The following is a 7,189-nucleotide window of genomic DNA, read 5'->3' as shown; positions in this document are numbered from 1 at the left end:
GTACGCTGGTCAAACCAGGGGTTAGGGTTTTGATTTAGGATTTTGGGGTTCAAAAGGGGTAAAAGAGGTTCCAATCACTCCAAGTTCAAACCATTCTACTCTCAAGACTGCTTTTCGATCCAATTCATCATCGGGGAAACAAGAAATCGAAAAACGAAGTAAATCAATTGGGAGACCCAAATTGGGGTGTCTATAGATGTGGCCAGTACCCGTTGGTGCTAAAATGACTTTTCTGAAATCATTTTTGGGCTTGCTACAGAGTCAACAACAACAAGAAGAAATGATGTTTCATCCGTTGGCTACCATTTTGGGACAATCTCAAATCTCAACCATAGGATGAAAACCATTTTCTTTTTCGAGACAGATCAGTTGGCTTGATGATGTGAGAAGTTTGACAAAGCCAAAGTTAGTGCCAAATTTGGCAAAAAAGATGACTTTACCATTCTTGGCAGCAAATGATAGCAACGGGTAGACTTTATTTTTGCCAAAAAAAAAAAAAGAAGGAAAGAAAAAAAGAAGTAAAGTCCTGAATGGCTCATGGGTGGACCTACTAATAGTACAATCAATTGAGTTTGTAAATTCGCTTACAGGACAATTTTCCCTTTCTTTTGGGTTTGTGAATTTGACTAAGATGACAATGCACTATCACCCATCTATTTTAGGCATAGGAAATAACACCAGTGGCTATACAAGAAACTAGAGCTAAGTTGCTTACCTAAAAGAAGCAGCAGGTAGAGCCAAAAAAATTCCTGGGTATATGTCACGCACTCGATTTTTTAACATAAATAACAACACCATTTGAAATACAAAATCCTCACAATAGTACATACAATACCCTAAAATACAGTGCGGTACCCAATTCCACAAACTTGTCCACAAATACAACAATCCAAAATAGATAATACATAACAATGCAGTTTAGTTTACAAGGATAATAAAGTACTCTTCAAAAATAGCTTTAAATCATACATCAGCATGCACTCTAAGCACTCTATGACAGTGACCTGTGTTATACCTGGAAATGATAGGGTTGAGCAAACACGCGCCCAGTAGAGAAATCTATATGCAAGTTATACGAAAATACAATGAGAGTTATGCATCTAGACTGAGTGAACTACGACGGATATGCCTAAGGTACATATGACTCTCAAAGAACAACATGCTATGGCCAAAGGACTCTAGATATCCTATGTGCAATACTCATCAATTCATATGTCTAACTAGAACCATTAACTTTCCCACATCAATCATAATAAACCAATATCTGGTTTCTTAACAACCGTTTTACTTCATGACACATGATTCCACAATCATTTCTCACTTCTTTATCACTTGTAACGTCCCAAATTTTGGGTACGTTAAAAAGACAATTTTTATTGCAAAAGTCTTGGCTATTACCCAATGAATAAAATTTTCCCTAGCAATTTTTATCCAATGGGTAAAGATTTTCCTAGAAAAATAATAGGCCAAAAGGTACAAGGTACTAGATTTCCAAATCAAATATCCCATTAAAGTAATCTAATTATGCACATGTTCTTATTAAACTATTGGATCATGTACTTTGGGAAATCTAGGGTTTTATATAATATGATATATATGTACTCATGTCCACATAGTTAAATATATAGGTAGGTACTAAGTATCCAATAAAATGTAAGGCTAGGATTCTCTTATTAATAAAATTCACAAGGTACTAGTACTAATTTATTTATTATAGTGCTTAGCAATCTAGGATTTGGATACACCCTCTTTTTTTTTATGCAAATAAGCACATGGAAAATCTAAGAAAATAATTTATTTAATGAACCCTAGTACTTGTTGAAAGATTTATCCTATTATCCAATGGATAATAAATCTCCTAGTAATTATTGACCAATGGACAAAAGTAATAAAGAAATTTTCATAATTAAATAACCAAAATGTCCTTTTAAGCATGTATAAAAATCTATATTTAACTATATAATAGTACTTAACCAAATCTAGCAATGAATATCTTTAATAGAAAATTTAGGGTTTCTATTGTCTAATAGATAAAAGTTTCCCTAACTTTTATTGACCAATGGATAAAAGGTAATATGTACTTGAATAATATTTTAAATAACAGAATGTCCTTTAGTCATGTGAATATGAGTACTTTATCAAATCTAGTACAAAATATTTTTGATGGGAAAATCTAGGTAGTAAATCCATGGTACATTTATATACATATATAATCAAATGGTGGATCTAGGAAAATATTTATTTAGTCCATCTTAGTACTTGCTAGTAAGACTACTCTATTATCCAATAGGTAAAGAAAAGAACTAAAATAATAAAAGAAAATATAAAATGATTTTCTTGTCCAGGGTTGAAAAGGTTCACAAGGCTCAAAGATTGTCAAAAAGGTCCATCTAGGGTTAGGAAATTGTAACTGGGTGAATTGGTAGTTTGATTTCTCCAATTGGTCAGTTAGAAGCTAACTAGACTTGCTAAGTAGGGTTTCTAGCCAAGAAATATGATTTTAAAGATTTTATTTCACTCACTAGGAAAATATACAAGTGCTTTTACAAGCATACTTGTCTTTAGAAAAGGACCATATTGTCCGGGGTTAAAAGATTCAATTTTTGTAAGACTCAAATCTAATTTTGACGGATTATTAGAAATTAAAAAGGAATTTTAAAAGTAATACCAAATAATTTAAAATAAAATTCAAATATTTAACGAAATTTTTATTTACCGAAAATCAAGGCTGTTACAATCTATCCCCCTTAAAACAATTTCGTCCCAGAAATTGGCGCGCGACTATAGATTAGACTAGGTCGCTAAACCGATCTCGGAATCATCGACTATCCCCCTTAATATTAGAAGTAAGTCACCATCAATCGAATTAAGCCTCTTCACTTGCTTAACGAGATGGGGTTGAAGTTGCTTCTGCCGTTGAACAGCTTGCCTCGTTGTATGCCTTTGGTAAGGTCTCCACCGTAAATACCAACGCCAAATGCAAAATCTCTACCAAATCATCATGCAGACTCATATCCTACAGATGTTTCCTTAGCACGATCCTTTCCTACTTCACGATATTAAATCCATTTCCAAACAATGGATCAACTTGAACAAAATCATTGCCAACATCGTAAAGCATAAGTTCTCCATCGAACATCAGCAGGTAAGCCCAACGATACTTTTCAGTATTCGCAAAGGCACTGAAGGAACCTTTGCAGTCACGGAAAGATAAACCTTCCTAACCTCTCACAGTCGAAGCGTGCCTTCTTTCTTCTTCTCGAACAATGCCGGTGCTTCCCATGGTGACGTACTCGGCCTAGTAAATCCTTTGTACATCAGCTCCTTCGATTGGGTCTTGAGCTCCTTGAGTTCAGCAGGGCCATTTGGTATGGTGCCATAGAGATTGGTGCCATCCCCGGTTGGAGTTCTATAGAGAAGTCTATTTCTCTCTGGGGTGGTAAGCCAGGAAGTTCTTCAGGGAAAACATTGGCGTATTCACAACGATGTGTGGTAATCCCACTTCCATTCTATCGGCTTCTTCCAATTGGAGACTAGCGAGCCATCCAAATAGTTGGTTCTACCCTTCGATCTTTTCGTCACCGCACTCGCCGTCTGTCTATCCCCCTTAAAAGGAAACGAGTCCTTCCTAGGGTATAGGCTGTTACTAACTTCTGATGGCAGTCTATGACCGCTCGACGTGCAGATCGCCAGTCCATCCCCAGGATTACGTCGATATCCGCCATGTCGATCACTCTAAAATCTTGAGTTAGGCGCGAGTTAGCTACCTTGAGTTCGCACTCTCCACACACTAGACTAACAGCTATACTCCCCCAAACGGTGATGTGATTTCCATACTCGCTCTTAGGGGTTCTGTTTCTAGTGCTAGTGCGGTTACGTAGGCAGTAAATATAAAGGAATGTGATGCTCAAGCTTGTATGCAGGTACTATAATAGCGTACCTTGGATCACAGAAGGATCCTGCTCCTGTGCCTCAGTTTGTAGCTCAAAGATACGCCCTCCAATGCTTTGCTGGTATCCCATGGGCTACTTGTCCTTATTTTGCCCATTCTGTTGCTGCAATGGACTTTCAGGGTTTTGCTTCACAAAATCGGCCTGTCCAGGTTGTTGAGCTTTCTGGTTTCCAAAGCTTCCATTCTTTCCTCTTTGAAGTTGGGGGCAGTCGCACTTATAGTGACCCATAGCCTGGCAGTTGAAACACTGAACTGTCGCTATGTCTTGACCGCCTCTCTTTGGTTTGCCACTTTCGGGGATAGCAGTCCTCCAGGGTTGGGTGCTTAGAGACGGGTTAGAGGATTTGGTGGGGTAGGGTCCATGGTTGCTGTTGGGGGGTTGGGTTCGGATTGGTCCGCCTGTTGCCTTCCTCCTTCGAGTTTTGAAGTCACTCTCCTCACTTTCTAGTCGGAGAGCACACTTCACAACCTCGGCATAGGTGGTGAAAGCTTGAGCCACCACAGCCCTGCGAGCAGTAGTCAGCCCCTACTCGAACCTTCTGGCCTTCTTGTCCTCAGTTGGTATGGAGGTTAAGGCATAACGAGACAGTTCCTCAAATTTGGCCGCGTACTGAGCAACGGCCATTGTCCCTTGTTTCAGGTTCAGGAATTCCTGCTCCTTGGCCAGACGAAGGGGCATGGGAAAATACTTGTTGAGAAATAGGGTCTCGAGCTCGTCAAAAGTCATGGCGTCGACGTCATGGGTTGCTTCCATCAGGTCCCACCAGTAGCGAGCTTCTCCCTTCAGTTGGTAAGTGGTCAAGGCCACTCGATCTCCATCCTGGGTAATCCCTAGGGTTCAGAGGATCATCTTAACCTCGTTCAGCCATGTCTCGGCCATGATAGGGTTGATATCTCCGTGGAAGGTCGGGGGTCCGCGTTTGCAAAATTCGTTCATTGCTTAAGTTCGGGTCATGGGTCCGTCGTCGTGGTTTTGGTTTTGGCAATTGGCGTTCAAGGCAGCGACGGACGCTCGCATGATTTGGGCTAGGTCGGGTTTCGCGTTAGAGGGTCCTCCATTATCGTGTCCTAGTCCATTGCGTCGATTCGCCATCTACAGGTAGAAATCGAAAGGGGAAGGTTTTAGTCTACTAAAACATTTTTTTTTTTGCAAATGGTGTTTCTTTCAAAAGTCAAAAATAGTTTATCAAAGAGTATGTAATAGTACTCTTTTAATAAAAGCAATCTTTTCGCAAATAAGCAGAAAATTACAATCATAGAGTCCTACTATAATGGCAAGTTGGCAAGCACAAGGATGAGTAGTAACTGAAATAAGCCTTTTATTAATCACCTAGGAAGAGTACAGCTTAGGAGATTCTTAAATAGACAAAAATGATCCTAGTTTCCGACATCCTATATCCCGAAGGATTACAATTGCTCCTAGGTCGGCCTAAGATATGCCTAATTGGTATCCTTGGTTTCTCGCCCTCCTCGAGGTTCCCTACCATCTCTCATCGAAGGCTTGGCGCAAATGACGTTCGTATTCTTTTATGATCGCTGCGAGTGCGACGATCACGGGGAGAGCCCGTACCAAAAGGTGTTGAGATGGTTATTCTCGGCGAACCACCGTGGCATGCCTATTGTGAGTACCGCACAAAACAAGACGAGGGTGAAGAGTTGCAACCATAGGGTTTGGATTGTTATGATTATTTCGGCTCGCTCGATTTCTCGGAATATGGTGTCTTTCGGAAATCCTCGTCGTCGGGTTGCCATGGCTCGGCTCGGTTCGATAGGATAGGATTTGGAGGGGTTATGATGGTGAGGGAGATGATGAGATGGAAGTGGTGGTGGGGTATATATAGGGGACGGAAAAGGGGTGTTGTGGAGGGAAAATATTGGAAATTTAAATTTGAAGTTTGAAATTTGAATTTTGGAGGTTGAAATTTTTGAAATTTGAAGGTTAGGGGGGGTGCGGTTTGCCGCGCCTAATGGGGTTGTGCTCGGCACTCGGTGCTAGGTTCCGTTCTCGTTGTTTAAGAGGCGTGGAAAATATTTATCCAAGAACAAGCCGCAAGGTTTACTAACACCAAAAATGTTTTCGAGTTTCTAAGTTCCATATTCGATTCTTGATTTAAGTCATCATTCAATTGTTCGGGAATTCTCAGCTCGGCGGTACTGCCAATTTCCGCGCCTTGCTTCAATCCGAGAATTGTTTTGACAGAATTCCACCCAATTTGGAACGGTAAACTTAAACTCAATTCACGTTTGTGCAACGGTCAAACTTATCTTATGGTCTACCCATTCTACCCATGGCCGAGGTTTTGAACCTAAAGCTTTGATACCAAGTTGTAATGCCCCGAATTTTGGGTACGTTAAAAAGACAATTTTATTGAAAATTGAAATAGAGTCTGGCTCAATATTACATCATAACCTTACAAAAGTACTTTTATTCAAATAAGGGAGGGAACTAGGGTTCCTATCTACTGCTCCGCTTCCTCCTCCATCCTGGCTAGCTCTTCGGCTCCAAAGGCTTCCAAGGTGTAGAGTTCACCCTGTTCATCTATAAGATCTGACACATTATACCGGCATCGCCACCAATATAATATGTCAGGGTCACCAAAGGTAACACCATGAGCTACAAAGGCTCAATAGATTAACCCATACCCACTAACCCTTAACTTACAAGTAATAGACCAACGATTACCACATAAGATGTAGTAGGCCGAGCACAACTGAGATCGCACCAGGGACCACCTCCACTCCTCTGCCACCGTCAGCTGCTGCATGGGGCAGCAAACACACTCCACTAGGCTCAGTGATAGCCGAGACGAGCCGGTTGTCGGCTCTGACTTTGTCCATCTCGTCCGACGACGAATAGATTTATGTCAAGCTCGGCCACGCGGATGATGTTTGCCTAGCCCGAATACTCTTCGGGCTCGGCTTCCCCTCAAGATTGGCAACCGTCAGGTTCGCCTAGCCCGAATACCCTTCGGGCTCGGCTACCCCTCAAGCTTGGCAACCAATAGGTTCTTTCGGGCTCGACCACGTGCCCACCCATGTGCAGAGGCGGTTATGCCAAGGGATAATCATGAGCGCACATGGGAGTGCCAGCTCACTCCCAAAAGCGGTTACCAGATCTATTCGGTGACGTCACGGTGACGTCGCCTGGCACGTGCCCATGCTTGGAGGGCAAGTCAGGGAGCTCTATAAATACCTAGCGATGGTAACCCTAAACAGGTACATGCTACTACATACTCA

Source organism: Rhododendron vialii, chromosome 10a (assembly GCF_030253575.1).
Source record: "Rhododendron vialii isolate Sample 1 chromosome 10a, ASM3025357v1".
NCBI classification, from domain to species: domain Eukaryota; kingdom Viridiplantae; phylum Streptophyta; class Magnoliopsida; order Ericales; family Ericaceae; genus Rhododendron; species Rhododendron vialii.
Note: the sequence above shows the minus strand (reverse complement) of the source record.